Below are 23544 nucleotides of genomic sequence, written 5' to 3'. Positions count from 1 at the left end.
GCTCCTGACCTCATTACAGCCTTGGTCCAAACATGGACAAAAGAGCTGAACTGAAGAGGTGAGGTGAGACTGACTTCACTTGACATCAAGGCAGCATTTGATCGAGTGTGGCATCCAGGAGCCCTAGCAAAACTGAAGTCAATGGGAATCAAGGGGAAAATTCTCCATTGGTTGGAATCATACCTACCACAAAGGAAGTTGGCTGTGGTTGTTGGAGGTCATTCATCTCAAACACATGACATCACTGCAGGAGTTCCTCAGGGCAGTGTCCTAGGCCCAACCATCTTCAGCTGTTTCATCAATGACCTTCCCTCCATCATAAGGTCAGAAGTGGGGATGTCCGCGGATGATTGCACACTGTTCAGCACCATTTGAGACTCGTCAGATACTGCCGCAGTCCGTGTCCATATGCAGCAAGACCTGGACAATATTCAAACTTGGGCTGACAAGTGGAAAGTAACATTCGCACCACACAAGTGCCAGGCAATGACCATCTCCAACAAGCGAGACTCTAACCATCTCCCCTTGACATTCAATGGCATTACCATCGCTGAATCCCCCACTATCTTCATCCTGGGGGTTACCATTGATCAGAAACTGAACTGGACCAGCCATATAAGTACTGTGGCTACAAGAGCAGGCCAGAGGCTGGGAATTCTGCGGCGAGTGTCTCACCTCCTGCCTCTCCAAAGCCTTTCCACCATCTACAAAGCACAAGTCAGGAGTGTGATTGAATACTCTCCACTTGCCTGGATGAGTGCAGCTCCAACAACACTCAAGAAGCTGGACATCATTGAGGATAAAGCAGCCCGCTTGATTGGCACTCCAGCCACCACCTTCAACATTCACTACCTCCACCACCGGTGCACTGTGGCTGCAGTGTGTACCATCTACAAGATGCACTGCAGCAACTCGCCAAAGCTCCTTCAACAGCACCGTCCAAACCCGTGACCTCTAACACTTAGAAGGACAAGGGCAGCAGACGCATGGGAACATCACAACCTACAAGTTCCCCTCCAAGCCACACACCATCCTGACTTGAACCTTTATCACCATTCCTTCACTGTCGCTGGGCCAAAATCCTGGAACTCCCTTCCTAACAGCATTATGGGTGTACCTACACCATATGGACTGCAGCGGTTAAAGAAGGCGGCTCACCACCATCTTCTCAAGGGAAATTAGGGATGGGCACTAAATGCAAGCCTAGCCAGCAACGCCCACAACCCATCAATGAATTGAAAAAAAAACTTAAGGAAGTGGCCCTAGAAATAGTAGATGCATTGCTGCTCATCTTCCAACATGCTATAGATTCTGGAACAGTTCCCATGGATTGGAGGGTAGCTAATGTAACCCCACTATTCAAAAAAGGTGGTAGAGAGGAAAGAGGGAATTATAGACCGGTAAGCCTGACATCGGTAGTGGGGAAAATGCTGAAGTCCAATATAAAATATGTAATAGCAGAGCACTTGCAAAACAGTGACAGGATCAGACAAAGTTAAAATGGATTTACAAAAGGAAAATCGTGCTTGACTAAGCTACTGGAATTTTTTGAGGATGTAACTGGCTGAATAGATAAGGGAGAACCAATGCGTATTTGGACTTTCGGAAGGCTTTCGAAAAGGTCCCGCATAATAGATTAGCGTGTAAATTTAAAGCACACGGGATTGGGGGTAAGGTATTGACTTGGATAGAGAACTGGTTGCCAGACAGGAAACAAAGAGTCGGAATAAATGGGTATTTTTCCAAGTGGCAGGCAGTGACGAATGGGGTACCGCAGTGATGGGTGCTCGGACCTCAGCTATTCACAATATATTTTAATGATCTAGACGAGGGAACTAAATGTAATATCGCCAAGTTTGCAGAGGACACACAGCTTGGTGGGCGTGTTTGCTGTGAGGAGGATGCCGAGAAACTCCTGTATGATTTGGACAGGTTGGGTGATTGGGCAGATGCATTGTAAATGCAGTTTAATGTGTTGAAATGCGGGTTTAGCCATTTTGGTGGCAAAAACAGGAAGGCAGATTATTATCTGAACGGCAATAGATTGGGAGAAGGGGAATTGCAACGTGACCTGGGTGTCCATGTGCACCAGTCTCTGAAGGTAAGCATGCAGATGCAGCAAGTGGTTAAGAAGGCAAATGGTATGTTGGCCTTCATAGTGAGAGGATTCGAGTACAGGAGCAAGGATGACTTGCAACAGCTCTACCAGGCTTGTTGAGTCCACACCATGAGTATTTTGTACAATTTGATCACCTTATCTGATGAAGGATGTTCTTGCCATGGAGGGAGTGCAGCGAAAATTCACTGGACTGAGACCTGGGAAGGCAGGGATGACGTATGAGGAGAGATTTGGTCAATTGGACTTATATTTGCTAGAGTTTAGAAGAATGAGAGGGGATCTCATTGAAACTAATAAAATTCTAACAGGACTAGACAGAGTAGATGCAGGAAGGGTGTTCCCGATGGCGGGGGAGTCCAGAACCAGGGGTCACAGACTAAAGATAATGGGCAAGCCATTTAGGACAGAGATGAGGAGGAATTTCTTCTCCCAGAGAGTGGTGAACATGTGCAATTCGCTACCACAAAAGGCAGTTGAGGCAAATTCATTAAATATATTCAAGAAGGATTTAGATATATTTCTTAAGGCTAAAGGGATGAAGGGATACGGGGAGAAACTGGGACAGGGTACTGAAGTTGGATTATCAGCCATGATCTCATTAAATGGCAGAACAGGCCCCAGGGGGCGAATGGCCTACTCCTGCTTCTATCTTCTATATTTCTATGTTTCTATGTTACAGTATGGTTCTAGCTATGTGGAAAAGCAAAGAAAACATGTTTATCTGGACTGGGTTGAACACAATAAACATATTTGTAGTTACAAATAATATTTTGGTGTCGGAGTTCAACTGCTTACTACTCCTCAAACTACTAATTAATATCAGGATTATTTTACTCTGTACCTGCTGTGATCTGCGGGGATTTTCAATGTTCTGAGTTGAAAGAGGATGCAGTGTGAGGTGAGGCAAAGTCCAGGAGCCAAATCCCGCAGTGAGTTCCGCTGGTAGAGCCGGACTGTGTAACTCAGTGAGAACAGGACGTTGCCTGGAGGGGACCGGCGAGACTCCGCAGGACGTTGACAGCATTCTGGGGAGTGCCTCTCTTTGGGTTGAATTATAATGAGGCGACCAAAGCTGCAGCTCTTGTTCTAACTTTGGCCGAACCAAAACCTCGCCCAAATGCATTATTACTTGTTACTCTTGCGCTCAATGCCCCTCTATGTTAAACACGAATTCCTGCTGATTTTATGATGGATTTACTCTCTGCACCCGTACTGTCAGGAAATTAAGTCTTTAAACACCGATATCTAGCTGTTCATCCTCGCCTTTCTTTCCATTCAGACTTTGTTCCCACCCCTTCTTATTCACACTGGAATGTGAGGGTAGATCACCTGTGAACAACGAGTTACTGATTAAAAATGGTGACATGTGCTAAATGAGTTGGAACAATATGTGTCCAGGAACTAAGACGGTACTCACCAAATATGCTTTAGAAGGACCTGCAAGTGTTCAGCAGATCACCCACTTTAACACCATTTGGAAGACTGATTGAGGCCAGAATATCAATATTGTTGCTTCTGATTCTTTTGCTACAAGAACAGCCTTCATTTTTCAACAATACATTTTCATTTTCAGTAACTATCCATAAACAGGGATGCCTAACATCAATTTGACAACTCATGTTCCTCCTTCCTCCATCATTAGAGCACTTATTAGCAAACAGGGTCTGGGTTCAATTGGGACAGTGGACAATGGGATCTGATGGTGAGACCAGAGCCTGAAATATTCTAAACAAACTTCCAGAACAGTTACAAATACCTACGATTAAAAGACTCATGATTGTTGCAAATGTGAGGTCAACCACTTTGGACATAAAAAGGATAAAAAACGATAACACTTTCTAAATGATGAAAAGCTAGAAACAATGGAGTACCAAAGAGAAATGGGGATCTGGTCCATGCACAAAAATCAAAAAATAGAAATAATCTAAAAGGCTAATGGAAAGCTAGCCTTTATATCTATAAGACTAGCGTGTAGATGTCATCCTACAACTATACAAAGCCGTGGTCAACCCACACCTTAAAAGGATATGTCGGCCTTGGAGAGAGTGCAGTGATTTACCAGAAATGCATTTGTATTCCCTGGAACTTCTAACGAAAGGGCGGGGCTGTGAGTTGATGGAAGTTTTCAAGATATTAAAGGGAACGGATAACGTAGATAGAGAGAAATTTGCAGCTTAATTACATTGACCAGTTTTCAGAAGAATTAGAAGGGTAACCAATACATTTTGGTTGCAATTGACTGCTTTTGTAAATTAGATTAAGTACCAAACATCAGAAATTGAAAATTGGTTTGAGGAAAAAATGATAAAGTAGTCCATGATGGAGTAAAGAAGGAGAAAGAGAAAGATTCTGTCGCTTTTCTAGTATTAAATCTGTAAGATTTTAGTGTACTGCCTCTGTGAACAGCTTGTGTGAAGGTATTTGGTATTTTCCCCTTTTGTGTAAGAATGTTAAAAGTTGTGTTTCACAGAGGAAAACTAACTTATTATTCAGTTATTTACAATTTGTTACAGTCATTTGGAAAGTCACCTGAAGAACGAAAAAGAAAGATGTCATTCACTGTTAGCATAGGCAATTTATTTTATTTGATCTGTTCTGTATTGTATTTAGTCAATAAAATATTGGTCTGAATTAATTTGGAACTATTGAGGTTTAAATAACCTATTACATGGTGAAAGCCCGACTTTCGTTGTGACTACAGTGAAATGCTGGTCATTTTTAATTGTGTGACGGTCTCTAATCCCAGGCATGAGCCTTTCACATTGGGGAATAATGACACCCTATAGTGGAACAGAATTGATTCGCAGAATGCTTAAAGTTAATAGTGATGTTGATTCCAATTTTTGCTGCTAAAAAATGAAAAAGATAGCGTTTGGTTGTTTGGGAAAGTTTTCTTAAATTTAGGTGCGGTGACATAATGATGTCAGGCAACGCTTTGCTCCGCCTTCTTAAAAACCTACAAAGAAGTTAACCCTTTCTGCTGACTGCCGTTTTCTTAAATCATCAAAGAACCACTTCTGTAATATTGGATTTCAGTATGTCCCCACGGTGACTGAAGGAATTTATGAATTATCAGGTTAACCCCTTGGTGTCTTAAGCAGATCCACAATGGGTCCTCTCTTTCTATTGTCCTTTAGACAGAGGATCAGGGTTTCCTGGACCTTATAGAGGCTGATGGCATAGCAAGAGATATAATAGTTTCAAGAATGAATCTGCAGACATCGACTGCCGCAGCGTGGTGACAAAATTGAACTTAGGACTTTAACCTATTGGGTTAAGTTCAAACTATTAATTCTGAAAGAATTTTTGGGGGATACTTTTATGTTAAAAGTAACTGACACCCACATCTTGTAGACTGAATTGATCTCTGGCATATTTTGGGGAATTAAAATTCCAAGAAGAGGTTCGGTTAAACAAAATAAACAAACAAAATGGGTTATATCTTGAACCAAGTGAAAACGTTTGATCAATGTTTTAAAGATATTATGATAATATTGTATTAGACAGTAAATTTCATCGGGGTGAATAAATGAAATGCTGAATACTGTATAAAATTGAAGTAGGGGAAGTGAGTGAGGATATAAGAAGTAAACAGGAAAATTACACACAAACATTTGATTTTTTGGAAAATCATTTTTCTTAGGCAAATTGGCATAATGCACTTGGGCACAATCTCATATTAATGTAAATTATTGAGAAACTCGGAGAGTGTAATGAATTGATAAGCTTTCACTTGGAGATGTTTGTGTCATTTCTCACACTGAACAATAAGATAAGTGAATTTGATAGCTGGGTCACTATCCCAGATATCGGGAGCATGCAGTGCGAGATGAGCAAAGATCTCCAGACATTTCAAGATATTTTCTTAAGATCACCTGGAAGCCCGAGAATTCTTGGTTCAGATGTCAGGTCTGTTATGATATACATATTTTTTATTCGTTTATGGGATGTGGGCGTCGCTGGCAAGACCAGTATTTATTGCCTATCCCTAATTGCCCTTGAGAAGCTGGAGGTGAGCCGCCTTCTTGAACCGCTGCAATCCATGTGATGAAGGTCATTCCGCAGTGCTTTTAGGTAGGGATTTCCAGGATTTTGACCCAGCGACGATGACGGATTGGTGATATCCTTGTAAGTCCGGATGGTGTGTGACTTGGAGGGAAACTTGGAGGTGATGGTGTTCCCATCTGCCTGCTGCCCTTCTCCTTCTAGGTGGAAGAGCTCGTGGGTTTGGGAGGTGCTGACAAAGAAGCCTTGGCGAGTTGCTGCAGTGCATCTTGTATATGGTACACACTGCAGCCACGATACGCCGGTGGTGGAGGGAGCAAATGTTTGAGGTGGTGGATTGGGTGCCAATCAACCAGGCTGCTTCGTCCTGGATGGTGTCGAGCTTCGTCAGTGTTGTTGGAGCTGCACTCATCCAGGCAGGTGGAGCGCATTCCATCACACTCCTTACTTGTATCTGTAGATGGTGGAAGGGTTTGCAGAGTCAGGAGGTGAGACACAGCCCGCAGAATACCTAGCCTCTGACCTGCTATTGTTGCTACATTATTTATGTGGCTCGTCCAGTTAAGTTTCTGGTCAATGGTGTTGCCCAGAATGTTGATTGTGGTGGATTCTCCTTTGGTAATGCCGTTGAATTTCAAGGGGAGGTAGTTTGACTCTCGCTTCTTGGAGAGAGTCATTTCCTGGCACTTATGTTGCGTGAATTTTACCTGCCACAAATCAGCCCAAGCCTGAACGTCATCCAGGTCTTGTTGCCTGCTGGCATGGACTGTTTCATTATCTGTGGAGTTGTGAATGGCGCAGAACAATGTGGAGTCAACAGGGAACATCCCCATTTCTGATCTTATGTTGGAGGGAAGTTCATTGATGAAGCAGCTAAAGATAATTTGGCCTAGGGCACTGCCCTGAGGAACTCCTGCAGCGATGTCCTGGGACTGTGATAATTGACCTTCAACCAGCACAAACATCTTCCTTTGTGCTAGGTATGACTCCAGTCAGTGTAAAGTTCCCCACCCCGATTCCCTTTGACTTCAGTTTTACTAGGGCTCCTTGATGCCTCACTCGCTCAAATGCTGCCTTGATGTGAAGGGCAATCACTCTCGCCTCACCTGTGGAATTCAGCGTCTTTGTCCATGTTTCGACCAATACTGTAATGAGGTTGGGAGCTGAATGGTCTTGGCCGAACCGAAACTGGGTATCAATGAGCAGGTTACTAGTGAGTAGGTGCTGCTTGGTAGCACTGTCAATGACACCTTCCATCACTTTGCTCATGATTGCGAATAGACTGATGGGGCGATAATTGGCCAAGTTGGATTTGTGCTGCTTTTTGTGGACAGGACATACGTGGGCAGTTTTCCACATTGTCTGAGAGATGCCAGTGTTGTAGCTGTACTGCAACAGCTTGGCTAGATTTGCGGGTTGTTCTGGAGCACAGGTCTTCAGCACGATAGAAGGGATGTTGTCGGGACCCATAGCCTTTCCTGTATCTGGTGCGCTCAGCCATTTCTTAATTTCACGAAAACAGTATACCAGTGTGTGGCTGAATGAATGAGTCTCACACATGCTCAGTTATCGACAACAGCACAACATGAAATATCTAATGTGGCTCAGGAGAGTGAGACACGTTCAATTGTTTTAATTCATTCACGGCTTGTGGTTGACTCTGAAATGCCCCCTGAAATGGTCCATCAATTCAATCAGTTTTCAAGAAGAGTTGTTCTAGGTCTGGAGTCACATATAGGCCAGACCGAGTAAGAACAGTCAATTTCCTTCCCTAAAGGACATGAGTGAACCAGATGGTTCTTTAGAATTTGATACGAGCTATGACGCATTCTCCATAGTGAATCCAACTTTGAAATAATCAAAATAGAGGTAAACACACTGCTTCCTGTCAGATGCATTAAAATTAAAAGTAAAGAGAATGCTGATCAATTAATATGTCCTTACATCTAGAATGGTCGTCAATTGTAAGGCCTCCACTAAGTACTAAACAAAGAAGGCTGATAGGGAGAATAAACAAGCAAAAAAATCATGGAGGTCGAGGCCTGTCTGTCTGGACAAGGTTGAATGCAAATCAGCTACAAGCTGAAGGAGGGAGACAAGGTTCCATAACAACATATAGATCCAAGTGAGAGGCGACCTCCACGCGGAAGCAAAAGACCTCAAAAGGGGTAAGTTTGGAATCCGTGCTAAAACGAGGTACAGCCTCTCAGAAGCATAATTTCGGCGGTACTAGAGAAATAACCTTAAGGTGGGCTCCTTGGGAAGATTGGGAGTCCCGTATGCGGGATACCAGGAAGACTACCCTGAACCAGGTTGTATTGGACACTTCCTGATGCCAAACACTGAATTGGTCACGGTATAAATAGGGTTCTGTTAAAGAGTTCGTATCACACTAGGGCAAAAAGTGATTCAAGCACAATGTAAAAGACTTCAATATAAACTTAAAAGGTAATGACAGCCGGTTATTTTAAATTAAGAAAAGCCTTATGTTAATAATGTTAACTATTGGTTTGCCAAGTACAAATGCTGATGGTGATCGTCATCACACTAAAACATATGTGGGACTAAAAAAAAGACATCCCACCTCGCAAATAAAACTTTAACTTTCTGATCCAGGAAAAGGACCCAAATGTTAATGGACTAGAAATAATTGAATAATGAAATTTATTAAATAACGATGTGCGTTTTGAAATTGTTAATTTCAATTGAAAGTGTTAAAAAGAGCTTGGATCTGTCAAGTAGATTATGTGGAGGGCGATATTCACAATGAATAGACAACATGGTAGGAGAATTAGCAAAGGATGTGTCAGTAAAGAATAGAGAACAGGAACCAAGGGCTGAGTAAGATAGGGAACCTAAGGCGAATCAGTTTAAATCGAAAATAAAGCGAAAGCTGACAGGATAGCTAGGAAAGGGAGCCATGGCAAGCTTAACAGGAGTAAACAGAATAGATATAGAAATATGTGGGAACACGAAGAGGTAATGAAGAGGCAATTAAAAAGATTATTGGCAAACAATAAGGCCGACCAGAATCAAGGCCTTACTAGAGGCATCATGTGTAGCCTCTGTGTGTCATTTGTGATGAATGTGGTACAGAAGGGATTGGTCAACATAACGGGTAATCAAATCCCTTTGTTTATGCATGAGAATAACTGAGAAAATGGTTTAAATGAACCACGGCATAGTCTATGATGTCATACAACAAATGGGAATGGCGTTTTTTCCCCTAGGATGGGGAAGAAAGTGAAGATATTATGCCAGTGCGATTGGTCTTGCCTGTGTTAAGAAAAATGGAAATGAAATAAAACCTTGGAAGGTCTATAGGGTAGAATCGATTGGAATTTACGAAGACTCGGAGTTAGTTCCGATCCATAAACAGTATGAGGAATATCGAAGATATCAGATTAAGAAGGGAGGAACTTGGATAGTAATGTTGTACGCTGAAAGGGATCACATGGGTTTGTAGATGTGACATACTCCATCAACATGCTGTTCCACGTTTTGGGTTCACCCTCGCAAAGAATCACCAAAATGCCAGATTGAAATAAGTAAATGGGGTGAAGACAAAACTTAAATGGTGTATAAAGCAAAATGATTATATTGTGTGACTACTACGTCCACTTATATGACTGTGGGTTCTCGCAAATTCCCCATACTAGAACACCAGTTTTGTTTGATTCCAATGAGAAATACGCATACAGGTGCTAAAACGTTGGTACCGGTACATCATTATAAAGTTAGTAACCTACAGATGTAACTGCCTCTGGAGGAGAGAATCATAGAACCATAGAGATACTCAGCACAGAAAGAGGCCCTTCGGCCCATCGTGTCCATGCCGGCTATCATGCACTATCACAGCGGCAGCGGCGGCAGCGGGAAACGCAAGCGGCGAGGCTATAAAAGGCCTCAGAGGCTCAGGAAGGCCTCAGAGCTACAGCAGCGGGAAACGCGAGTGGCGAGGATATAAAACGCCCCCAAGACTCAGGTAGACCTCAGAGCGGCAGTGGCGGCTGCGGGAAATGCGAGCGGCGAGACTATAAAAGGCCCCAGAGACTCAGATAGGCCTCAGAGCGGCAGTGGCAGCGGCGGGAAACATGAGCGGCGAGGCTATAAATGGCCCCAGAGACACAGGTAGGCCTCAGAGCGGCAGTGGCGGCGGCGGGAAATGCGAGCGGCGAGGCTATAAATGGCCCCAGATACCAGGTAGGCCTCAGAGCGGCAGCGGGGGTGGCGGGAAATGCGAGCAGCGAGGCTATAAAAGGCCCCAGAGACTCAGGTAGGCCTCACATTTACTAATCTCCAATCTCAGAGAGGGAGAGAAGTAAAACGTAATCGAAGTGTGACGTCACCAGAAAGAGGGAAGTGATTGGCTGGTGAGTATTTCACGCTTTTTTTTAAAACTTTAACTCTGTGGTCTGTTGTTAAACCAGGGCCCTTAAATATATCATTTATCTGTAGCGTAATTGGTATGACTCATTTGATTAATTTAATTTCAATTAATTAAAGGGTAAGTCATAGCAGGACAGCCCGGTGCTGTGGTATGCTCCTCCTGCGCTATGTGGGAACTCAGGAACACTTCCTGTGTCCCTGACAACTATGTGTGCAGGAAGTGTGTCCAGCTGCAGCTACTGGCAGACCGCATTGCGGCGCTGGAGCAGCGATTGGATACATACTGGAACATTTGCGATGCTGAGGATGTCGTGAATAGCATGTTTAATCAGTTGGTCACACGGCAGATATGCGCAGGCAGGTAGTGCAGGGGTCCCCTCTCGACATCCCCCTCTCAAACAGATATATCAGTTTGGATACTGATGGGGGGGATGGCTTACCAGGGGAAGGCAGCAGCAGCCAACTTCCTGGCACCAGGGGTGGCTCTGCTGCACAGGACGGGAGGAAAAAGAGGGGGAGTGCTATAGTAATAGGGGATTCTATTGCAAGGGGAATAGATAGGCATTTCTGCGGCCGCAAGCGAGACTCCAAGTTGGTGTGTTGCCTCCCTGGTGCAAGGGTCAAGGATGTCTCAGAGCGACTGCAGAACATTTTGGAAGGGGAGGGTGAACAGCCAGTTGTAGTGGTGCATATAGGTGCCAACGATAGAGGTAAAAACCGGGATGAGGTCCTAAAAGCTGAATATAGGGAGTTAGGAGGTAAATTAAAAAGTAGGACCTCAAAGGTAGTAATTTCAGAATTGCTGCCAGTGCCACGTGCTAGTCAGAGTAGAAATAGAAAGGGCCAAACTAATTCATAATGAGAGTGTGAAAAAAGCAAGCCTGAAGGCTTTGTATCTTAATGCTAGAAGCATTAGGAACAAGGTGGATGAATTAGTTGTGGAAATAGAGGTAAACAAGTATGATTTGATTGGGATTACAGAAACGTGGCTGCAGGGTGGGCAAGGCTGGGAACTTAACATCCAGGGATATACAATATTTAGGAAGGATCGGCAAAAAGGTAGGGGAGGTGGGGTAGCATTGCTGGTAAAGGAGGGGATTAATGCAATGGAAAGGAAGGATATTAACTCGGATGAAACGGAATCTGTATGGGTAGAAATGAGAAATAGCAAGGGGAGAAAAACGTTAGTGGGTGTGATATATAGGCCTCCAAATAGTAATATGGAGGTGAGGGAAGGCATAAAAAGGGAAATTAGAGAAGCGTGCGATAAGAGCACAGCTGTCATCATGGGTGACTTTAATTTACATATTGATTGGACTACCCAAATTAGTAAAAATTCTGAGGAGGAGGAATTCCTGGAATGTTTTCGGGACGGTTATCTGGACCAATATGTCGAGGAGCCGACTCGAGATCAGGCCATTTTAGACTGGGTATTGTGCAATGAGAAGGGACTTATCACCAATCTTCTTGTACGAGGCCCCTTGGGTCAGAGCGATCATAATATGATCGAGCTCTCAGTCGAGATGGAGAGTGAGGAAATTGAATCAGAGACTAAGGTCCAGAACTTAAATAAAGGGAATTACGAGGGTATGAGACGGGAATTGGGTAAGATTGATTGGGTGGTGTTTCTGGGGGGATTGACAGTGGATAGACAATGGCAAGCATTCAAAGATAGAATGGAAGAATTCCAGAACATGTTTATACCGGTTTGGCATAAAAATAAACCTAAAAAGGTGACTCAACCGTGGATAACGAGGGAAATTAGGGACAGCATAAAATCAAAAAAAAGGGCATATCAACTGGCAAAAAAAAGCACCAGACCGGAAGATTGGGGGCAGTACAGGATACAGCAGAAGAGGACAAAGGGATTAATCAGGAAGGGGAAAATAGAATACGAAAGTAAACTTGCAGCAAAAATAAAGACAGACTGCAAAAGCTTTTATCGGTATATCAGGAGGAAAAGACTGGTAAAATCCCAAGTCGGTCCCCTGCAGTCCGATTCGGGAGAATATATAATGGAGAATAAGGAAATGGCAGACCAATTAAACTCATACTTTGGTTCTGTATTCACAAAGGAGGACACAAATAACCTCCCAGGAATATCGGCAAACATAGGGACTAATGAGAGGGAGGAGCTGACAGAAATTAGTATCTCTAGGGATATGGTGTTGGGTAAGTTGAGGGGACTGAAGGCCGACAAATCCCCGGGGCCTGATAAACTACATCCTAGGGTACTTAAGGAGGTGGCCCTGGAGATAGCAGATGCTCTAAGGATCATCTTCCGGAACTCCATTGACTCGGGAACAGTACCCGTGGATTGGAGGGTAGCTAATGTTACCCCAATATTTAAAAAGGGGGGTAGAGAGAAAGCAGGGAATTATAGACCAGTAAGCCTTACATCGGTTGTGGGCAAAATGCTAGAGTCCATTATTAAGGATAAAATAGCGGAGCACTTGACAAATGGGGAAAGGATCGGACAGAGTCAACATGGATTTACAAAGGGTAAATCGTGTTTGACTAATCTGCTGGAATTTTTTGAGGAAGTAACTGGTAAAATAGATGGGGGAGAGCCAGTGGATGTGGTGTACCTTGACTTCCAGAAAGCCTTCGATAAGGTTCCACACAAAAGATTGTCATGCAAAATTAAGGCTCATGGGATTGGGGGCAAAGTATTAACGTGGATAGAGAACTGGCTGGCGGATAGAAAACAGAGAGTTGGAATAAACGGCTCGTTTTCAGAGTGGCAGGCAGTGACCAGCGGGGTGCCGCAAGGATCTGTCCTGGGACCCCAGCTGTTCACAATATATATAAATGATCTGGATCAGGGAATTGGATGCAATATTTCCAAATTCGCTGACGACACTAAACTAGGAGGAGGGGTGGGCTCTGATGAGGATGTCAGGAGGCTACAGTGCGATTTGGACAGGTTGGGGGAATGGGCGGATACGTGGCAGATGCACTATAATGTGGATAAATGCGAGGTTATCCACTTTGGGGGTAAAAACAGGAGGGTAGATTATTATCTAAATGGCAATAGATTGGGAGATGGGGAAGTGCAGAGGGACCTGGGTGTTCTTGTGCACCAGTCACTGAAGGAGAGCATGCAGGTGCAACAGGCGATTAAGAAGGCAAATGGTATGTTGGCCTTCATATCAAGGGGGTTCGAGTATAGGAATAGGGATACCTTACTACAGCTGTACAAGGTGCTGGTGAGACCGCATCTGGAGTATTGTGTACAGTTTTGGTCGCCCCATCTGCGGAAGGATGTTCTTGCCATGGAAAGAGTGCAACGGCGATTCACCAGGCTGATACCTGGAATGGCGGGAATGACCTACGAAGAGAGATTAAATAGTTTGGGCTTGTACTCACTGGAGTTTAGAAGATTGAGAGGGGATCTCATCGAAACATATAAAATTATGGCAGGCCTGGACAGGCTGAATTCAGAGAGAATGTTTCCAATGGCCAGGGAGCACAGAACCAGGGGCCACAGTCTAAAAATAGCGGGCAAATCATTTAAAACAGAGATGAGGAAGAATTTCTTCACTCAAAGAGTGGTGAGCCTGTGGAATTCCCTGCCACAGAGGGCTGTGAAGGCTAATTCAATAAATATTTTCAAGAGAGAATTGGATATATTTCTGAAGGCTAAGGGGATTAAGGGTTACGGAGAAAAGGCGGGGACGGGGTACTGAACTGGTAAGATCAGCTATGATCTCAGACGAGGATCAGCCATGATCTCATTGAATGGCGGAGCAGGCTCGAAGGGCCGAATGGCCTACTCCTGTTCCTATCTCTATGTTACTATGAATGCGTGGCTAGAGGAATGGTGCAAGTGGGAGGGAATCAAATTCCTGGGACATTGGAACCGGGTCTGGGAGAGGTGGGACCAGTTCAAACCGGAAGATTTGTACCTGGGCAGGGCCGGGACCGATGTCCTAGGGGGAGTGTTTGCTAGTGCTCTGGGGGAGTGTTTAATCTAAAATGGCAGGGGGTTGGGAACCTGATCAGGGGGACAGAGGAAAGGGAAACAAGGATTAAAGCAAAAGATAGGAAGGAGAAAAACAAAAGGGACAGGCAGAGAAATCAAGGGTTTAAATCAAATATGTCCACATCAAACTATAATTCTCAAATATCTAAGAGCGTTAAAAAAGAAGCCTGAAGGCTTTGTGTCTTATTGCGAGGAGCATTCCTAATAAGGTGGATGAATCAGCTGTGCAAGTAGAGGTAAACAAATATGATATGATTGGGATGACAGAAACATGGCTCCAGGGTGGCCAAGGCTGGGGTATTCAATATTCAGGAATGATTGGCAAAAAGGAAAGTGAGGTGGGGTAGCATTGCTGGTTAAAGAGGGGATTAATACAATTGAAAGGAGAGATATTAGCTCTGATGATGTGGGATCTGTATGGGTAGAAATGAGAAATACCAAGGGGCAGGAAACGTTAGTGGGAGTGGTATATAGACCTCCAAAGAGTAATGAGGAGGTCAGGGATGGCATTATACAGGAAATTAGATAAGCGTGCAAAATAGAGCACAGCAGTTATCATGGTTGACTTTAATCTACATATAGATTGAGCTAACCAAATTAGTAACAATACTGTGGAGGAGGAATTTCTGGAGTTTATAAGGGATGGTTTCCTGGACCAATATGTCGAGGAACCAACCAGAGATCAGGCCATCTTAGACTGGGTAAATTGTAATGAGAAAGGATTAATTAGCAATCTTGCGCAAAGCCCCTTGGGTCGGAGCGTTCATAATATGATAGAATTCTTCATTAAGATGGAGAGTGAAATAGTTGACTTAGAGACTCGCGTCCTGAATTTAAATAAAGGCGACTATGATGGTATGAGGTGCGAGTTGGGTAGGATTGATTGGGGAATGTCACTCAAAGCGTTGACGGTGGATGGGCAATGGCAAACATTCAAAGATGGCATGAATGAACTACAGAATTTGTTCCCCCAGTTTGGCATAAAAATAAAACAAAAAATGTGACTCAACCGTGGCTAACAAGGGAAATTAGGGATACCATAAGATCCAAGGAGAGGACATATAAATTGGCCAGAAAAAGCAGTAAACCTGAGGATTGGGAGCAGTTTAGAATCCAACAAAAGAGGACAAAGGGATTAATAAGAGGGGGAAAATAGAGTATGAGAGTAAGCTTGCAGGGAACATAAAAAGTGACTGTAAAATTGTTTATAGATATGTGAAGAAAAAAAGATTGGGGAAGTCAAACGTAGGTCCCTTGCAGTCAGAATCAGGGGTATTTTTAATGGGGAACAAAGAAATGGCAGACCAATTAAATACATGCTTTGGTTCTGCCTTCACAAAGGAGGACACAAATAACCTCCCAAAGATGTCGGGGAACATAGGGTCTAATGAAAGGGAGGAACTGATAGAAATCAGTATTTGTAGGGAAATGGTGTTAGGGTAATTGATGGGATTGAGGTCCGATAAATCCCATGGGCCTGGTAATCTACATCCTAGGGTACTTAAGGAAGTTGCCCTAGAAATAGTAGATGCAATGCTGGTCATCTTCCAAAATTCGATAGATTATGGAACAGTACCCATGGATTGGCGGGTAGCTAATGTTCCCCCACTGTTCAAAAAGGGTGGTAGAGAGAAAACGGGGAATTACAGACCGGGAAGCTTGACATCGGTAGTGGAGAAAATGCTAGAGTCCATTATAAAGGATTTAATAGCAGAACACTTGGAATAATGTGACCAGATCGGACAAAGTCAACATGGACTAACAAAAGGTAAATCGTGGTTGACTAATCTACTGGAAATTTTTGAGGATGTAACTGGCAGAATAGATAAGAGAGAACCAGTCGATGTGGTGCATTTGGATTTTCAAAAGGCTTTTGATAAGGTCCCGCATAAGAGATTAGCGTGTACAATTAAGGCACATGGTATTGGGGGCAAGGTATTGACTTGGATAGAGAACTGGTTATCAGACAAAAAGCAAAGAGTTGGAACAAACGGCTCTTTTTCCAAGCGGCAGGCAGTGACTAGTGGGGTACCGCAGGGATTGGTCCTTAGACCCCCGCTATTCACAATATATATTAATGATCTGGACGAGGGAACTAGATGTAATATCTCCAAGTTTGCAGACAACACAAAGCTGGGTGGGCGTGTGTGCTGTGAGGAGGATGCCGAGAAACTCCAGTATGACTTGTACAGGTTGGGTGATTGGGCAGAAGCATGGCAGGTGCAATATAACGTGGATAAATGCGAGGTTATCCAATTTGGTGTCAAAAACAGGAAGGCAGATTATTATCTGAATGTCAATAGATTGGGAGAAGGGGAAGTGCAACGAGACCTGGGTGTCCTTGTGCACCAGTCGCTAAAAGTAAGCATGCAGTTGCAGCAGGCGTTTAAGAAGGCAAATGGCATGTTGGCATTCGTAGCGAGAGGGTTTGAGTACAGGAACAAGGATGTCTTGCTGCAGTTGTACAGGGCGTTGGTGAGACCACATCTTGGTATTGTGTGCAGTTTTGGTAGCCTTATCTGAGGAAGGTTATTCTTGTCATGGAAGTAGTGCAGCGAAAATTCACCAGGCTGATACCTGGGATGGCAGGAATGACAAATGAGGAGAGACTGGGTCGATTGGGCTTGTACTCGCTGCAGTTTAGAAGAATGAGAGGGGGTCTCATCGAAACTTATCAAATTCTAACAGGACTAGACAGATTAGATGCTGGAAGGATGTTCCAGATGGTCGGGAATCCAGAACCAGGGGTCACAGTCTAAGGATAAGGGGTAAGCCATTTTATACAGAGATGAGGAGGAATTTCTTCACCCACAGAGTGGTGAACCTGTGGAATTCTCTGCCAAAGAAGGCAGCAGAGGCCAATTCATTAAATATATTCAAGAAGGAGTTAGGTATATTTCATAAGGCTAAAGGGATCAAGGATATGGAGAGAAGGCAGGAACAGGGTCCTGAATTTGGATGATCAGCCATGATCTTATTGAATGGCGGAGCAGGCTCGAGGGGCCGAATGGCTTACTCCTGCTCCTATCTTCTATGTTTCTATGTTTATTTTATTCCCATTTTCCAGCACTTGGTCCGTAGCCTTGTATGCTATTGCGTTTCAAGCGCTCATCTAAATGCTTCTTGAATTTTGTAAGGCTTCCTGCCTCTACCACCCTTTCAGGCAGTGAGTTCCAGATTCCAACCACCCTCTGGGTGAAAACGTTTTTTCCTCAAATCCCATCTAAACCTCCTTCCCCTTACCTTGAAACTATGCCCCCTGGTTATTGACCCTGCTACTAACGGGAAATATTCATTTCTATCTACCCAATATGTGCCCCTCATAATTTTGCACACCTCAATCGGGTCCCCCCTCAGCCTTCTCTGCTCTAAGGAAAACAACCCCAGCCTGTCCAGTCCCACTTCATAGTTGAAGCGCTCCAGCCCAGGTAACATCCTGCTGAATCTCCTCTGCACCCTCTCCAATGCAATCACATCCTTCCTAAAGTGTGGCTACCTTAACTGCACTCAGTATTCCAGCTGTGGCTTAAGTAGCGTTTTGTACAGCTCCATCATAACCTCCCTGCTCTTATAGACTATGCCTCGGCTAATGAAGGCAAGTATCCCATATGCCTTTTTACCCACCTTATCTACCTGTCTTGCTGCATTCAGGGACCAATGAAAATGCACACCAAGGTCCCGCTGATCCTTTGTCCTTCCTAGGGTCCTACAATTCGTTGTGTATTCCCTTGCATGGTTAGTGCTCCCAAAATGCATCCAGCTCACACTTTTCAGGGTTATATTCCATTTGCCACTGAGCTGCCCATCTAACCAACCTGTCTACATCGTCCTGTAGCCTGAGGCTTCCCTCCTCGCTATTTAAGACTCCACCAATTTTCGTGTCATCTGCGAACTTACTGATCATACCTCCTACATTGATATGGAAATCATTAACGTACACGACAAACGTCAAAGTTCCCAGCACCGACCCCTGCGATACACCACTGGACACAGGCTTCCAGTCACAAAAACAACCTTTCGACCATCACCATCTGACTCCTGCCACGAAGCCAATTTTGGATCCAAAGTGCCAAATTGCCCTGGATCCTATGGGCTCTTAAATTCTTGAACAGCCTCCCATGCGGGACTTTGTCAAAAGCCTTACTGAAGTCCACGTAGACCACATCAACTGCACTACCCTCATCCACACACCTAGCCACCCCCTCGAAAAATTCAAACAAATTAGTTAGACATGATCTCCCCATGACAAAGCCATGCTGACTATTCTTGTTTAATCATTGCCTCTCCAAGTGGAGACTAATTCTGTCCCTCGTAATTTTTTCCAATAATTTCCCTACCACTGGTGTTAGGCTCACTGGCCTGTAATTCCCTGGTTTATCCCTACTACCCTGCTTGAATAATGGTACTACCTTATATATTCTCCAGTACTATGGCACCTCCCCTGTAGAGCCCCTGCGATCTCCTCCATTGCCTCAGACATCAGCCTGGGATACATCTCGTCTGGGCCTGGGGATGTGTCCAATTTTAATCCCACTAAAACCGCTAGTACATCCTCCTCATCAACACTAATTTGTTCAAGTATATCACAATCCCCCTGCATGATTTCTATGCCTACATCGTCCTTCTCCATAGTGAACACAGATACAAAATATTAATTAAAACTTCTCCTAAATCTTCTGGCTCTACACACAGAAGATGGAAATCATTAACGTACACTACAAACGTCAAAGTTCCCAGCACCGACCCCTGCGATACACCACTGGACCCATTACACCCTAATGGGCCCTACTCTTTCCTTGGTTATCCTCTTGCCCTTAATATAATTATAAAACACCTTGGGGTTTTCCTTTTTTTTGCCCGCCAGTGTATTTTCATGCCCCTTTTTCGCTCTCCTAATTTATTTTTTAAGTACCCCCTGCACATTCTATACTCCTCTAGGGCTTCCACTGTTTTCAGTGCTGTGTATCTGCCAAAAGCCTCCCTTTTTTCCTAATGCATTCTTGTATATCCCTTGAGATCCAGAATTCCCTGGGCTTGTTGGTCCCACCCTTGACCTTTACGGGAAGATGTTGCTGTTGTACTCTCTCTATTTCCTTTCAGAAAGACTCCCACTGCTCTGCTGTGGATATTCCTACAAGTAGCTGATCCCCATTCACTTTGCCAGATCCTGCCTTGTCATATTAAAATCGAATATTTATTTCCGGTCCATCTTTGTCCTTTTCCATGACTACTTTAAATCCCACCGAATTATGGTCACTGTCACCAAAATGCTCTCCTACTGACACTTTTACAACTTGCCCGGCTACATTCCCTAGAATGATCTAGTACCGCCCCTCTCTTGTAGGACTTTCTAGATGCTGGCTCAAACAGCCTTCCTGGATGCACTTTAAGAATTCTGCACCATCTTAGTCTTTCACACTCTCACTATCCCAGTTAATATTGGCGAAGTTGAAATCCCCTACTATTATTACACTCTTATTTCTGCACTTCTCTGAGATTTGCCTATATACCAGTTCAACTATCTCCCCCTGACAGTTTGGGTGCCTATGGTACCCTCCCAGCAAAGTGCTTGCCCCTTTTTGTTCTTAAGTTCTACCCATAAGGCCTCATTAGAGGAACCTGCTAAGGTAGCATCCCTCCTTACAGCAGTCATTGACACCTTGATTAATATTGCGACACACCCTCCTATTTTACACGCCCCTCTGTCTCGCCTGAAGATGCTATACCCCGGAATATTGAGCTGCCGGTCCTGCCCCTCCCTCAGCCATGTCTCTGTGAGAGCAACAATATCGTACTCCCAAATGTTCATCAACACCTTTACTTCGTCTGCCTTACTCGCAAGACTCCTTGGGCCAGTAATACCGGTCCCAACGCGTGAGTACGGACGGGGTACTCACGCGTTGGTCCGCTGGAAGTGCCGGATTTCAGCATGCACAGCGCATGCGCGGGAAACTGGCATTCCCTCCAAGGGGTTCAGAGGTCCAACGCGTGCATGCAGGGCTCTGCGCGGATGCATTGAACTTCCTTTTTGACAGGTTTGCCCGTGTGTAAGGGCCTGAACTATTTAGACATATAAAAAGGAGGCGTAAGGACTTGATTCTTTAAGGTAAGTGGTCTATTATTTAAAATTATAAAATTTTTCCCACAGTTTTATTGTTTTTAAGGACTTTACAGTAAGGTAAGTTTATTTTTAGACTCGATTTCTTAAAAAATTATTTTTTTCAAAAGTTTGATTAATTGATTAAAATAGTTTTTTAAAGATATTTATAGTTTATTTAACTTTTGGGATGTTTTTAAAAATTTTATTTAAAGTTAAACTAGTCTTTTGGGTGCCCGTACTTTTCATGAGTTTGACAGTTCTTACTATCAAACTCATGAATGAAGTTTCCCCTCCCCTGATTGGCTGCACAGTGCTCATCTGATTCCAGCCGGCACATCGCACTAACTACGCCGCTGGATTAGGCAAGCACAGCGCGCCAACATCTGAACCGGGCCAGTGACAGGAATTCCAAGCAGGCCCAGGCTTCAGATGTCGGCGCGCCGGGTGAGTGCACATCAGGGGCTTGCACGCGCGGCAAGCCCCCAAACCTAATTTCTGGGCCAATGTGTTACATTAAATGCCTTCCAGCCTTGCCATACGCCCTTGTGCCGTTACATATTTGCTCTGCCTTCCAGGCTGAATTGCTTTCCCTCTATATTTGGCTGTGCATCACCCCCTACTATAGCTCCACTCCGTAACCCATCCCCATGCCAAATCAGTTTAGCCCCACAACAGCACTAGCAAACCTTCCCGCAAGTATGTTGGTGCTGTTCCGGTTCAGGTGCAGCCCGTCCGTCTTGTACAGGTCCCACCTTCCCCAGAAGCAGACCCAGTGATCCAGGAAACTAAAGCCCTCCCTCCTGCACCAACTCTTTAGCCACTCATTCATCTGCTCTATCCTCCCACTCCTATACTCATTAGCACGTGGCTAAAGGATGAAGCCATTCGAACCATTCCTCATGTGAGACCCTTCCTACCTCCTCTGTCACCCTTCCTACCTCCTCTGTCTCTGGCTTTAAATGGCATAATTCAATGAACTAGGATATCCCAGAAACACATAGTGCAAATGATAAAGACAAATAGAGAGACAGTGCAATCCCGATACTGGGAATCATGAATGGTGGGAAGTAGTATCTAGCGTGGAACTATATCCTTGGGCTAGATTATTCCAGATGGGATTGGTGATAGCACAGACAAAAGCTTTTGGGATTCTGGTCATTGCATTGTGCTGTGTAAGGGAGTCGATAATGGACATAGGAAATGCTGAAAGGTAAGAAGATAGCAAGGGCACTAAGAGGAGGCCAGGATTAGTAAAGACAAAGAATGATATAAAACACTTTGCCAAGAGGTAAAATAACCCATACAAAAGTGGGACATGTTGGCATATGGACCCCGGTTAAATCAGTTTCTGAAAGGAACTCATGTTCAATTAATTTGTTAAAGGGAAAAAAGTGTTTCATATTTTTAGAGAGAGAGAGCGACAAAGAGACGGAAAGACAGATTTCACTTAGCAACAGCTGGAGTTTTGCAACCAACCAGCCTTCGATATACATATTGGGGCAGAAATTCGGGTTGGGGGGAGAAGCCCCCGATCTGCACTTACCCGACGCGCCGGCCGTTGAGCTTCAGGGACGCCTGGAATTCCTGGTTTAAAATGTTGACTCCCGGGCAGCGTCTGACGTCACGCCGCCCAGGAGTGCAGCCAGCGTGAAGCCTGGAGCGCGCCGTGCAAGTGAGACACGCCCCTTGAGGTCTCATTTTAAAAGGACACGCCCCCAATGTTTCTCACAAGCTGCAAAGCATTTTTACATGTAGAGCAGCATTTTAAATAGGTTTTTGGTATTTTTAAGAAGCTTTTGGTAACTTTTATAAAAGTTTACATTATTTTGAAGAATCTGAAGTAGTTTTGAACAGAATTAAAGCGATTTAAAAGCATTTCTTTCATTCCATTTATTTAATTAGCAACGTCATCGTCGTACATGTCTTCGCACTGTTCCCTTTGGGGAACTGTATGAAGTGGTGGAAGGATTTCTGGCCGTGATAAACGCTCCTTCTGTGACTGTAATCATCTTTGTACCAGCCATTAGGGTGGTTAGTCCTATGGCAGGAGGGTTTTACAGGCTCCCACAATCTATACGGGGGGGAGGGGCCACGCACACCCACCGACGCAAATATCCCACTGGATGTCTACCCAGAATTTAGAGCCGGAGCTCCGACTCCACTTGCCGGGACTGTCTGGAGCGGGGTTAGAAATCCTATGCCGTGTGGTCCAGTGGGGGGGATGCTACCGCTACGCCAAAGGCCCACTCAGATTAGCAACGTGAAATGGCTGGAATGAGCACAATTCACGGCATTCAAAGAACTAGCAATTGAACTGATGATGACCTCAGCAATCTCCTCAACGAGGTGGAGGCGCAGCACCTGCTCATCATTGGCAATGAGAAGTCCAAGGCGCCGCAAAAAGGAGAGAAAATAGCTTGGTCTTTCAAGTGGCAGCATAGGGCTCCAGTCACGGGGAGGAAAAAGGCGCAGGAAACGTATGGGTGTCACCTTTTGCGCGGAGTGGGCCTTTTGAGTAGCGGTAAGCATCCCCGCCACTGGGCCAGAAGGAGTAGGGTTTCAAGCCCCGCTCCAGACAGCCCTGGCAAGTGGAGTCGGAGCTCCAACTATAAATTCTGGGTGGACATCCAGCGGGATACTTGCGTCTGCGTGTGTGGGTGCCCCTCAGATGGGTTGTGGGAGCCCGTAAAACCCTCACGCCATAGGACTAACCACCCTAATGGCTGGTATGAAGATGGTTATGGTCACGGAAGGAGCATTAACGTGGCCAGAAAACCTTCCACCACTTCATACAGTTCCCGAAGGGGAACAGTGTGAGGATATGTACGACGATGACCTCTTGCGCAATGCACCTCCTTGGACCCTCAGTTGCAGATGCGAGGGGGCAAATCATGCAATTGTTAAATTTTTCATTTTATTGACATGTAAAGTGTTGGCCCAGTCATT

The 23544-nt window shown here is 44.5% G+C and overlaps 1 long non-coding RNA gene across 1 annotated transcript in view; it reads right to left on the bottom strand.

Moving 5' to 3' along the window:
• LOC147092416 (uncharacterized) overlaps positions 1-22283 on the bottom strand; it is a 38078-nt gene extending 15795 nt beyond the window's left edge. Inside the window, exon 1 of the long non-coding RNA XR_015075038.1 lies at positions 22142-22283. This is a non-coding gene — a long non-coding RNA (uncharacterized LOC147092416). The remainder of the gene's footprint in view (positions 1-22141) is intronic.
• Positions 22284-23544: the final 1261 nt, after the last annotated feature.

Source organism: Somniosus microcephalus, unplaced genomic scaffold, assembly GCF_052327205.1.
Source record: "Somniosus microcephalus isolate GS21.2 unplaced genomic scaffold, FLI_Smic_1.0 unresolved_chr2, whole genome shotgun sequence".
In the NCBI taxonomy this organism is placed as follows: domain Eukaryota; kingdom Metazoa; phylum Chordata; class Chondrichthyes; order Squaliformes; family Somniosidae; genus Somniosus; species Somniosus microcephalus.
Note: the sequence above shows the minus strand (reverse complement) of the source record. Positions and strands in the feature narration are given on the sequence as shown.